Source organism: Cryptomeria japonica, chromosome 2 (genome assembly GCF_030272615.1).
Source record: "Cryptomeria japonica chromosome 2, Sugi_1.0, whole genome shotgun sequence".
Classification (NCBI taxonomy): Eukaryota; Viridiplantae; Streptophyta; class Pinopsida; order Cupressales; family Cupressaceae; genus Cryptomeria; species Cryptomeria japonica.
In genome coordinates, this window is record NC_081406.1 from 165,932,497 (window position 1) to 165,946,651 (window position 14,155).

Sequence of the window (14,155 nt, forward strand, 5' to 3'; positions counted from 1 at the left end):
GAAAACCATAGGGAAAATTAAAAAACTGAGAGAGGCTTTTGTAGGGACCCCTCTCATGGCCCCGTAGGTTCAAAGGAATTGTTCACAAGTGCCACAGATTCTGAGTTAGGGCCCATCAAATTTTGACAATTTTTAGCACTTAGGGTGCTCAAGGGTCGACGCTAGTAGGGTATGACCTCGAGTGTTCAACTGAGGGGGGGGAAATAGGAGCATGCATAGAGTAATAATTCCTAATTAGACATTTCAAAACCGATGGTTCATTATCATGACGAGCAAAATGAGAAATTGGCCATGCGACAACATTCGATTGAATGAGATTGACAATTTTTTTGCCAACTGAAAAAATGCTGCCCTAATAAAGCTGCAGGAAAATTTGAAAAACTGAGATAGGCTTTTGTAGAGACCCCTATCATGGCCCCGTAGGTTCAAACTCAACATATAATTTTTTGATAAAGTAGAAGGGGACATCAAGATTGTTGTTGGGTCATTTATTGAAAACCACCACCAACGATCCAAAAGTTTTTCACAATACCATCATTTGTGCACCATTTAATAGAAAGTTTTATTTTTTGGGGGTCTATGGGTTGACCAGTGTAGGGATTCACAAACAATGCAGTGATAGCGGCTTTGGATATCTCGAGATCCTTGATCTCCTTATAGGACAAGCCATTTGCATATTGTTCCCTCATAGAATCTTACCATGAAAGAGTGGCATTGTGCTCCTCAGTGACAGTTTCTATACTCTTTATGATCGACGTGAGGGGATCAAACATTGGGTTCAGGCGAGGGATCCTACAATAGACATCTACAATCCCCCTCAATTGGTTCAAATTTTGTGCAATTAAATCCTGAATTGAGGGGGGATTTGGCAAAGGAGGGTTTTGTGTAGAAGGGTTTGGTTGTTGTGGTTGTGGTCGATCAATGTTTTCACTATTATCCCCCGTTTTTAACCTAATTGAATGTAAACAATTGAATTTAGTTAACAAATTTGAACAGTTTTGTATTTGATTTAAAAAAACCTATTTTTCATGAAAAAAACATATTTTGAATGAAAAAACAAATAAATCTTAAAAAAATACAAAAATTTGAATAAAAATGATGAAAAACAACAAAAATCCTACCCTTTAATGGATTTTTTTGCAAAATTGGGTCACAAAACAAGATATCGGGTCCAACCGGATATTGGATTTTTAAAAATTGCATAGCTCGTGGGTGATAAATAACTCATGGGCTGTCACAGTCCACTTATATTGTCTTAGAAAATCGGATATTGGATTTTTATAGTTAAATTATTTTAAAATAACATTATATTATATTATATAATATGTATTATATAATAATATAACAATATATTATCTATTATCTAATATGTATTATATATATATGAAAAATGATTCAAGAGCTCAATAGGGAAAGAACCAGGAAGAAAATCCTATAGCTCAAATACAAGAATAAATTACATATTATATAATATATTATATAATATATAATACATAATATATTAGATAATACTATATAATACGCAATATATATTATATAATATATAATTTATTTTTTAATTTAAAATTACCTATAAATATCAGATATCCAATATTCTCGGATATCCGATTTGCTTAGGTGTTTACCATGCCAAGGTGTACTGACACCTAGACCAAGCAAAAAGTGAACATGGATTTTTTGCATTTTTAGGTGAGTGGAAAAGGCTATTTTTTTCACATCGCCACTTTTTTGACCCACATGATCCTGCACTAACCCTAGGACAAAACCTATTTGTAGTTAAGCACTCATTACTATTGGCCTAAGATACAAGCAAATATTAAGATTTATGTAGAGAGGCGTAGAATTTATCAACATTCTAAGGGAAGGAGCCAAAATATTGGATTATATCAACCACTACAACTTCCAACTCAACCTTGGAACTCAATGAGTATGGACTTTGTGTTGGGTTTGCCTCATACTCAAAGGGTCAATGATTCAATTTTTGTAGTAGTAGATAGATTTACAAAAATGGTGCATTTCATACCTTGAAAGAAAACTAGTGATGTGATAACAATGCAAGTGTATTCTTTAAAGACGTAGTGAGATTACATGGAATCCCAAAAAGTATAATATTTGACAGGGATGCTAAATGTGTGGGTCATTCTTGGAGGACCCTATGGAAGAAATTGGGCACCAATTTGAGTTTCAATTCTTCTTACCACCCAAATAGATGGTCAGATAGAGGCTATCAATAAGAGTCTTGGGAACATGTTGACGTGAATTGCTAGAAACACACCAAGAAAATGTGATCTAGATTTGGCATAGGTTGAATTTTCATATAATGACTCTCCAAATAGGAGTACTAGATCTAGTCCATTCTATGTGGTATATGGTTTGAATCCAAGCGAGGTATTTGAATTAGGAGACTTTAGTAATATGGAAAAGTGTAGTGGTATGGAAGAAGACTTTGCTAAAGTCATCCATGATCTCCATGAAGATGTGAAGATGAATATTGAAGGGCACAATCAATAATACAAGTAGTATGCTAATAAGAAATGAAGAGAACTTCATTTCTAGGTGAGAGATCTTGTCTTGGCTCACCATAGAAAGGAGAGGTTTCCTATTAGTATTTACAACAAAATCCAAATGAAGAAAGTTGGTCCTTGTAGAGTCCTCAGGAAATTTTCTGCCAATGCATATGAAATAGTTTTGCCTTTAGATTTGGGAAATCTCTCCTATCTTTAATGTGGAAAACATATATCCTTACAAAGGAGATGGGGACAAAGATGTAGTAGAGGCTGCCCCACCTTTCATCTAGGAGCAACACGGAACCACACCCATTCCACTAACAATAGAGTGCATTCTTGATTGGAAGTTGTTAAACAAGACCTAGAAATGAGACTATTTCAAGTACTTGGTCAAGTGGAAACATCACACTTTTGAGGATTCTTCTTGGCTTACTAAATCAGAGATCACTAAGCTAGGTCATATTGCTGCAAATATCAAGAGCAGGAGCCCATGATTTATTTTCTACCTGGGGAGTCTAATGCAAGGACATCTCCCTCCCTTTCATTTTTTTATTATTTCTTCTCTCTATTTTGGTTTGCTTCTTTAGTTTTATTTTGGTTGAATAAGTATGATTTGTGCCTCCTATAATGGGATGTAATAAATTTACCATCACATGGGTGTGTAAGTTATAAAATTTGTAATAAACTTCCTGTCACCATGTGTAAATTATAGATTTCCTTCCACAACAGAGATAGGAAGACAAACAGACCGTTAGTAGCTAAGTTTACCAATTGTTTCAAGGTGAAGGTTGGTAGTTAATCGTTTATCCACTGACTACTCAACCTATATAAGAGTTGAATATTTGGTTTCAATGTTGGCTGGTTGAAGTATGATAGGGGATCAAACAAAAGAGAAGCTCGACAAGGGAATATAGGAGACAGGTCGATCGGGTGTGTGGGAAGAAAGGTCAAGGTGAAGTTTGAATGTTTTAAAGTGTGATGTAACCATTGCAGACCGGTTCTTGCAGGGGATCAAAGAACTTTTGTAATGTGTTATAAATCATTGTGAATGATGCAAAGTTGATAATGATTATGTGCATTGTTTGTCTATTTTGTATGAAACCTAGATTTTGTTTCCTATCCCAACTTGTGTAAGATTGTTGTTTTGATTAATCTCTACTTAAAAATTGAAATTCATATCATTATTTCCTCTTTTTCTATCAATTTTAAGTTTTTGTAATCCTATTGTTAGTAAGCCTGGCATCATCCAGAGAGATTAAAAGTAGGGCCACTAGAAGGGGTTAAGTTAAAATGGAAATTGTAAGGCGAGAGGATAAGCCCTTAGTGTAGGGGAAGCATATCTTTTTATTTAGTAATCACAATAGATTGAGAAATGAATGAAATAAAAAAATATGAGGAATTCATTTTCCATCCCTCAAGTGATTAAGAATGGGGAAAAGATGAGAGTGGAAGTGCTTAAACTCACAATCTAGGGTGATGACTTTCAAAATGAGCAACACCACCTCTTTCCAAATACCAGTTAGGTCATTCCTATTGAAACATCTCTAATAATGTGCTACATCTTCACATGGCTTTGAGAACCTTTGAAAATATTATTTGTAATTACCCTTTGGCTTCTCAGGATAGGTTTTTCCTTGCACCACTAGACTCGTCATAGCCAATATGGTCTCCATAGATAGTGAATTTTACCCTCCCCACCTAATTTTCACCATCTGCCCAAGATTTGGTGAATTGTGTTGATAGAGTAGGGTCGAAACCCTTCATTCCTTCAACATTGCTCACCAAATTTCACTCCACATAGGTCACCAAATTTATTTCCACCACCCTATTCCAAAGTGCCTCATTTTGTATAAAGTTATCACGACTATCCATTTCTATTTGGATGAGGTCCCTACCCATAGTATGCTTTGTAAAACCAAGAATAGGAATGAGAGATGGATAATAGAAACCATCTTTGGGAAATATAAAACAAAGGGTGGTATTGCTAAAAGCGCAACAATCAGAAGATGTAACAAAGCTAATCGTTTTTGGTAATTGATTATAGTACAACATGGGTAGGAGAGAGATTGAAAAGGTAATAATTAAATCTTTAAATCTCATTGGGATGATTCTCTTCAGCAATCATGACATGAACGACATCAAGTGATTCGTACAATGCCACTAGAATTTAAGACCCTAAAAAAAGGGCCTAAATTGGCCAATTTATCTGCAATTTTATTTCCTTCTCTCAAGGTGTGTTGGTATCCGACATGGCCAAACGTAGCAATCATGTCTTGGCGATTGTAAATTATATCCTTTACCCACAATCCTAGCTTCACTTTCCCTTCCATCATGATAATAATTTTTTTTAAATCACCTTCAATAATGATTCATTGGTAATCTTTATCTTTTGCAATGCCAATAACCAAAGAAGGCCGCCATTACTTCTGCCACATTGGATGTTTGAGAGGCCAAATTTGCCACATAGGCCACCATTAACTTATACATTGGATCTTTGATGACCTCTCCCCCACTAATCTGACCCAAGTTACCTTTAAAAGACCCATCAAATTTAAGTTTCAACCAATAGGTGTCAAGGGAGACCATTTAATATTATTTCTCATTCCAATTGGTGAGAAAATAAAGATCAAAAGGAGGTCCACCAACTTCCATTTCCTGGTAATATTCTAGTCCAAATTTGAGGGAGGGTGGGAATGTTTGGATTTACTAAAGCCTTTCATATTCTCCTTAACTTGGTTAATAATGAAAAAGGAAAGAGATTCCCAGTAAGTATTGCAATATCTTAATATTTTTCTATTGAATTATTTCTATAAACTCTAGCTCATATGGAGGAAGGTCTGCCACCAAAGATCATAGATGAGACCCAAGGAAGGATGGTGGAGTCCAGCTAAAAGAAACCAAATTAGCATCTAGGTGTCATACCTAGGAAACCAAGAATAAACTACTAATCTTTTTTCTAACAAACCAAGATAAGGGACAATGGAAAAAGAGGTGGTTGACACTCTCCTTCGCTATCTCACAAAAACACACCTGTTCACCAACTGAAGGCCTCTCTTATGAAGGTTGACAATAGTCAGTATCTTATTATGATAGGCAGTACACCAAATAAACAAAACCTTAATGACAATTTTTTACTTCCAAATATGCAACCAATTAAAATAAGGAGTGGGAGGGAGGACAAGCTCAAAACTTGATTTAACAAAATATTGGTCATCCTTAGAACCAACCCACACCAACAGATCCTTTGCATCCTCTCTGAGGAATATAAAATTATTTAGAATCTTAAGAAGCTCATCAATAGCCATTTTTTATAGGGGTGAAACTCCTCTAAGGAGAGTTTCCATTTGGAGGGAAAGGAGTTAGGAAAGCAATAATTCACTAAAAGAGTTTTGAATCTATCCACCAAAATATTCTCAATAAACAAACAGATTGGGTTGAAATCCAAGGAGAAAACCAACACCTAAAGATCCTTCCAAAAACTAATACACCTACCATTTTCAGCCCACCATAAACTACCTTTTTGGAGTAGAGGCTTGGACTTAATCAAGTTGTTCCAAATATACGAGCCCTTAGGAAGCTTAACATTGTTGAGAAAGAGACTAGTGCTATCATCATGTAGGTATTTGTTGTGCATAAGGTGAGTTCAATAGTTTAATTAAATGGAGAAAATAGATAAAAGGATAAAGGAGAAAAATAATTTGGAAAAAGAATTAATGGAACTCAGGAAAGGTAATTCAGAAATGATAGCAACTATTAAAGAGAGGTAAAAATAAAAATGTAAAATTTTAGATGAAAATTATGACCTTGAGAAAGATTTCAACAAAGTTAAAGATGAAATGAAGAGTGAAAAGATAGGTTAAAGGTACTTGATGAAGTGAAGAAAAGGAATGAAGATTTGGAAGAAAAGCTAAAAAATTTAGAAGAAGTAAATAATTTATAGATGAAGAAAATGTTAAAACTGAAAGAAAAGAATGATCAATTAGTTGCATGCAATGAATTCTTAAGGTCAAAGCCATTGGTTTATGAGGTTTGATGTGGCACAAAAGATTTGTGTTAATCATTTGGTAAGTGTGATTTTGTTCAAATTGTTTGGGACGAAGATGTAAATGTTAAAAAGTGTTGGAGTACAATATTACTGAGGGGAAGGGGGGAAGGGGGGGTGAGGAGGGGTGAATCAATGGTATACTAATCCCAAATAACCTTGAAATAAACTTTCAAAACTTTGAATGATAACTACCATGAGAATAGAATCAAAGGGACTTCACTGGCTAGGCAATATCATATCACATGCACTCATATTGGGGGGTTTAACATCCAAAAAATGAGGGTACAATATATTGTCCATTGGTGAAAATAGGGGGATTTTTAATTTGGGCTATGAAAACATGCAATATTTGGTGAAAATATGGAAGGCTTTTAATTTAGACATTCTTAACTTAAGACATCAACTCACACTTTTGACAAGACTAACATGATATAAAGGCAACTTCTATTGACATAGATCATCTATAAACATCATGACAGTTTCTACCATCAATAATTTTATGAAGCAATATATGATAAGCATTAACTCATGAGCATAAGTTTTGAGAGAAAGGATGTTCACATACTAGACAAACTAAAGATGTCATAACACATAAACTAATTGTAAAGTTTGATTGACCTGAAGATGACAAGAAAACATTATTTCAAACAATGATACATGATGGACATGAGCTCATATAATCTTAGGACAACTGGAAAAACTAAATGACACATGATAAGTAAATGGACATGAGAATAAAACACATCAATAATGACAACTCATAACACAAATATTGTCCTAGGTGGGAAACCCTCATAAGGATGAAAAAAAACTTGAAAAATGCCTCACTGGCAGAGCGTCACTGGCTACACAATATGTCTCACTGGCTTTAAAAAATCATTGGTTACAAGTATATCTTGACAGAATAAAAGAGGGTTTCTCTATTTCTCTGCAGTTCATTACAACTTCCTTCATTAACATATTTTATGTCCTATAGATTTCATTAATTAAAACCTAGAAAACACAAAACATATTAATGTTATCTCTTCACTGTGTTCTACAAATCAAGTTTCAATGCTCTGTTTTTCAAGAATCACTCTTAACAGAGTATATATGCATTCATACCACTCGAACCTTTACACAGTGTTTATGTCACATATTCATAAAGCAGAAAAACCTTCATTATTTTCAATGGAAAACTAAAAGCCCAATTGTTTCCATCAACTACCATTCAGTTCAGAGACATAATAAAGTAACTATCGAGAAGAGCCATTGACATTGGCTAAAGAAATTTTTTCCTTCTTTACTTAAACACAAATTTGCATAAAAGATACTTTTGGTAACAACAACAACTTCATTTTTTTACCTTTAATCAAAGTAGAAGAAGCAAATTAGAATCAAAACTATATTACCAAAAAACTGAATGTTATTCAGAGTATGATACCAACACTTGCAACTTCCACTATCTATACACAACTAACAAACACCATGTTCTTTGTATGCAATTGTTTCCAGCTTCACAAACCACCAAAGAAGCCCATGACAGATACTATCAACACCATATGTGCCCTAGCAAGTCTCACCTAGGGTTTTAATAATGAAAGCACCGAACAATCAAATGTTTTCAACACTATCACCTCCTTCGATGCCCAAAGGCATAATGAAAATCAAAGAAAACTTACAATGAGGTTAATACCCGAATAATACCTTGTTATTAATTAGCTTCAAGGTTTAAGTCTTTGCCAACAATGCACGACAACACTAGTACATTCGGGGCTAATTTTTGACGGCCCATCGTCGGAATTATAACTACAACACATTGGATTGCCGACAAATGTAACCATCGAAAACTCATCATCGGGCTTCCCGACGATGCCATTGAGCATCGAAATTCTGACGACACCATGAACTCTTTCAACAGCTGCTATGTTTGCTCCTCCGACCAAAAATGTTGTCGGATTACGGTTGGAATTCCGACGCTCCCCACTACCATCCATCGATGACTGTTCGACAAGGAAGTGACGTCGGACATACAACATCCTTGTTGGATGTTTCTTTAGTTGTCGTCGAAATTCCGACGGGATCAGATCTTGTGGGCCTTAAGGCTTGGCCACTGGTGCATGAAAGAATTGAATGATTTATACTTTTAAATATTACATAAAATAATTTTAATTTATTTGATTTAGTCTTATTTGAAAAAAATATTATCAATGATGTTTCCTTTCTCCAACAATTGGATCTAGTATCTTTCCATCAGATAATATGTAACATCCAATGACTAAATATTTTCTTTATAGATACTTATTTTATTTAATCATTTGAGCGTGAATTATAATTTATATCTGTGCAGAAGCAGAATATACAAGCTGAAGAGTCATTTGCAAGTAAATTTCGTAAAAGAAAGCAAGCAGGCATTATCTTGAATGACATGGAAACAAGCTCATAAGTTACCCAGAAGAGAGCAATTGGAGAAAAGCAGAGGAAAGTGTTAAAGGATGATAAATACATAGAGAGTATGCAATACAAACAAACAATGTCTGGAGTATGTGATGTGACATCTCTAATTTATGTCTAGATGGACTAACTGGTTTTGGAGTTCCTGAGAAACCTATTGGGCCACGCTTGGAGGAAATCAATATGTTCATTCAAGGGCCATCTTTTTTCTATTATGAGAATAATGGTTTTGCACCGAAGGATATTTAGAAGACAATATCCAAAATTTTTTATAGTGTGGAACCAGAGTTGGTGGACTTGAAGTACTTTTTAGCTTCTAGAAGACCAAGAGGTTATGTACACAATCTCCCAATAGAAGGGTGATTTCAAGCATTACCTCTCCCCCCCCATGACTATTTAGGAAGCACTTCATCAGACAAAGGACTATTGGCCTCCATGGGATCAAAGAAAAAAATAAATTTCATAGACTCTATACAATGTGGTAGTGTCCTTCATGAAGAACTCTGTACTATAATTGAAAATTCACGGGGGAAATTGCAAGACAGTGAACAAAAATACATTCTTGAAAAGTGCAAAGAATGGAACTTGGTTTGGGTGGGGCCAGGTTAGGTGGCTCCTCTAGAGGTTCAAATTTACAACTTTGATTTTGACAATGACAATGTTGCAATGTGAACACGTGTTTTAGGCAATGTGCTAAAGGTAGTGATGAAGAAATATATGTAATGAAGTACTACCATTTCATTCAAATCTATCAAAGTGTCAGATCCTCCTAGATCATTTGCCTCTCCTTGAGAAGAAACAATGGCAAGTTGCAGAAAATGTGGAGAGTTGCTGGCAACCTGAGCTTTGGTAAACCATTTTCCTTAGGAAGGAATTTGACATGCATTAAAAATCTAGTAAAGAAAAATTGTCCTCCTCTCATTCAGTCCATGGTAGTCTTCCAGTCAACAACACTGAAGAGCAGATAATGACATTAAGGGATTGAGATTGGCATCCTCTATAGCAAAGTAAGAAGGTAAATCACATAAGGCAAAGTTTGAAGTGTTAAAAAATTTCAAATGCAGCAATGGAAACTCTAGTTCAAGATGGCTTCAAAAACTCTAATAAAAAACTCCAATACTTCTATATTCAAATCTTGGACATCTTCCCTTTGAATCAACCTACTTGTTTATTGGGTTTTTGTCCACCAACTATTAAGGACAAGCCTGTTCTTTTCACATATTTCCGATGATACAACACAACTTAAATGTATCCCAGGTCAATGCAAATAACCTCTGCTCCACCAATACCAGATAATAGAGAAATAAATTTTATGCCATCAGGATAAAATGCTTTCAAGACAGATAAATGGTATGCAACTGTATCTATTTGGAATGCATTACCCAAACAGTGCAATCAATTAGTCACACAAGAAGTTCCACAAGTGTGATCTTTTTCAAATCCTAATATAATTTCTATCTCATCAACCTCTAGAGGAGCCACCTGATCTGGCCCCACCCAAACCAAGTTTCATTCTTTGCACTTTTCAAGAATGTATTTTTGTTCACTATCTTGCAGTTTCCCTCATGAATTTTCAATTATAGTACAGAGTTCTTCACGAAGGACACTACCACATCGTCTAGAGTCTATGCAATTCAATTTTTTTCTTTGATCCCATGGAGACCAATAGTCCTTTGTCTGAGGAAATGCTTCCTGAATAGTCATGGGGGGGACAGCTAATGCTTGAAATTGCCCTTCTATTGGGAGATTGTGTACATAACCTCTTGGTCTTCTGGAAGCTGGAAAGTACTTCGAGTCCACCAACCAGTGATTGTTTTAGTGGCTAATATTCGCCAATTGGCTATTTTTTAAAATTTAGAAATCAAAATTTGGCTAATAGTTCAAGTTTTAAGGCCACATTTTTACAAAAAAATATTTTAGTCTTATTTAAATCGCCAAAGACTTTATTTTATTGAAAATTTGAACTCAAATATTCGCCAAAATATTTGATACATGATTGGATCATATTAGCCAAAAATTTATAATTTATGATAAAAAATTAAATTAATTCGCAAATAATAAATCATAATTATTAGTTATAGTAGGGTTTTATTAGCAATTTTTCATTTCCACCATTAAATTTAAAATATAATCTAATGTCCATCATTGCAATCCTTGAGGTAAATTGTAGCTACAAGTGGTAATGCTCATGGAGGTTGAGTTGTTTTTCAATTGTCGACCTCAATGGAAATCAATGGTATAAAAATAATTTTGGACCCCATGAGTATTACAAATTTTAAATACATTTTATTTGACAAAATACAAAGAATTCTATTAGATTAATTTAAATTAATGGCAGTAAAGTTAAAAAAAGTATTGTCTACCCTTTAAACTCGTTAATGATTTCCACCTTATGCCTCTACTTTTCTATAAGAATTTATTTTTTTAAATGAAATTATTTGCAATAGTAATTAATACATACTTGTATTATTTTCTAAGATTCGCCAAGATTTTCTACTAAAAAAATTCATGTAAAAAAGTTTGCCAATAAATTTAATATTTTTCTTGTAAAAAATGAAAGATTCGCCAATAAAAATTATTAATTTTATCCAAAATAAATAAAAATTTGCCAAGATTTTATATCTTTTTTTGAGGGGAGGTTTCTTAAAGTTATAAATGCCACCAACTCTAGTTCCATGCACTATAGAAATTTTTGGATATTGTCTTCTAAATATCCTTTGGTGCAAAAGTATCATTCTCATAATAGAAAAAAGGTGACCCTTACATGAACACATTGATTTCCTCCAAGCATGGCCCAATAGGTTTCCCAGGAACCCCAAAACTAGTTAGTCCCTCCGGACACAAATTAGAGACGTCACATCACACACTCCAGACATTGTTTGTCTGTATTGCATACTCTCTATGTATTTATCACCCTTTAACACTTTCCTCTATTTTTCTCCAATTTCTCTCTTCTGGGCAACTGATGAGCTTGTTCCATGTCATTCAAGATAATGCCTGCTTGCTTTCTTTTATGAAATTTACTTGCACACGACTCTTCAACTTGTATCTTCTGCTTCTGCACAGATATAAATTATAAAATAAGCATCTGTAAAGAAAAGATTTAGTCATTGGATGTTACATATTATCTGACAGAAAGATCCTAGATCCAATTCTTGGAGAAAGGAAATATCATTGATAATCTTTTTTTCAAATAAGACTCAATCAAATAAATTAAAATGCTTTATGTAATTTTTAAAAGTAGAACTCATGCAATGCTTTCATGCACTGACAACCAAACCGTCAGAACCACAACATTATCGTCAGTGTAATATTGTGGTTAGATGGAAGAGGTAAGAAAAGGATGCATGTTGTTAAATGGAAATGGTGTTGCTTGAGTAAGGACTTAGGGGGATTGGGGATCAAAGACCTCAGGCTAAAAGGTATTTCCTTAGAAATCAAATGGATTGTCAAGGCTTTAGAAGGGAATGAACCATGGAAGATATTAATTAGGAGAAAACTCATGTTTGTCAATCATTATAACATTTTAGGCAGGAATATTGTTGATAATTTCTCATGGTTTGAAATTATTGTCAGGTATATCTCCAATCTGAGTAAAAAGTCTAACTATTTTTGGATTTTATTGTCTATTGAAATTCTTTGGTTTCTTTAGAAGAGAAGGAATGAGAATGTGTTCCAAGGTAAAGGGAGGGTTCTTATTGAGTGTAATCTTAGAATCACAAATGCTCTTGGAGTTTTTATCAGTTGAAAATGCTCTGATAGACATTTATGCAAAATGTGGAAGCATCAATGAGGTATGTGAATTGTTTGACTGAATGCCTCCAAGAAATGTCAGTTTATGGAATGGTATGATTGCAGGGTATGCACAAAATGGTTTTAATGGAAAGGTTCAGATGATTTCAACTAAATGCTCCTCCAGTCTGTGCGAAAATGGGAGCTGGAAAAGGTTGTGGACGTCCATCACAAGATAAATAGTCAAGGAATTTTTTCAGTTGGTGTAGCTGCAATTATCCTATTAGAGGCTAGTTTTACAGATACTATTATGGTGGCATCTAACAATTATGGTGATCTTGGTCCTATTGAGATGAGTTATGGGGTTTGCCTTGCTCCTATGTACCAAATTATTGTGTTTGTAGGGGTTTATGCTACTAATAGGTTTAGGAGTGCCTTTCAAAATCCATTGGTAATTCATGTTCTAGTTAATTCCTTGACTACACTTTCCATTGTGCTTAATGTTTTTTGGGAATGGCTAGGTGATTGTATTATTTCATGGATTCTAGGTGCCTACTAAAACTAATTTATTTTTAAATCTTGGTGATCCCTCTCCTTATATGAGAGATTGTTTGTTCAAAGTATTCTTATAGGGAAAAGGTTTTAGAGAGCCATTCAAAACCCGTTGCTTGTTGTCTATTCCCTTAGCTACTTTTGTCTTGGCTTAAGTTTCTTTTTTTGGAATCTGGTTTGGGGTTCTTACCTAAACGCCTTTGATTTGAATTTTTTTTAATCTAATGTAGGGCTAGGACCATTTTTCTTGCCAGTTTGATGGTCCAATCAAAAGCATCTCTTTCAAAAAGAGTTTTTTCTTTTTTAGTTTTGGTTTTCTCACTTCTTGTGAGATCCTCTTTTTGCTTAGTTGGTTGTTATATAAGGGTTTGGACCCTCTCCCAATTACCTAGTCTTTAGACTAATTCAAAAAATTCTAGTGTGACCTTTTTGAATTGGAACTAGTTAAGTCACATAATCGATATGTTAGAATGATGAATTATTTTATATATTTTTTTAAAAACTATCATAAAGTGTGATAGAAAATAGAATTTTACCTAATCATAAATCCTTTATTAGTTTCTTCATATATTGATGGGTTTGAAGATAAGGACCTTCTAATTAGAATGTGTATTCAAGATCTCTAACCAATTTAGTTGTTACTTTATATCATTAATGTATCCTACATTGCATGATATAATATTATGTCTTAATTATCCCTAGTTGGTCTTTTATCATAATTTTTTAATTAAAAATAAAGGCGATGATTAGATTTCTTTCTTTAGTGTTATATTTCTCTGGATTAATTAATTAGAGATTCTATTAGGAACATTTCCCATGAAATGAATATAATATAAATATTACATCCATAATAGAACAAATCACCATAATAGGCTATTATAAAGTA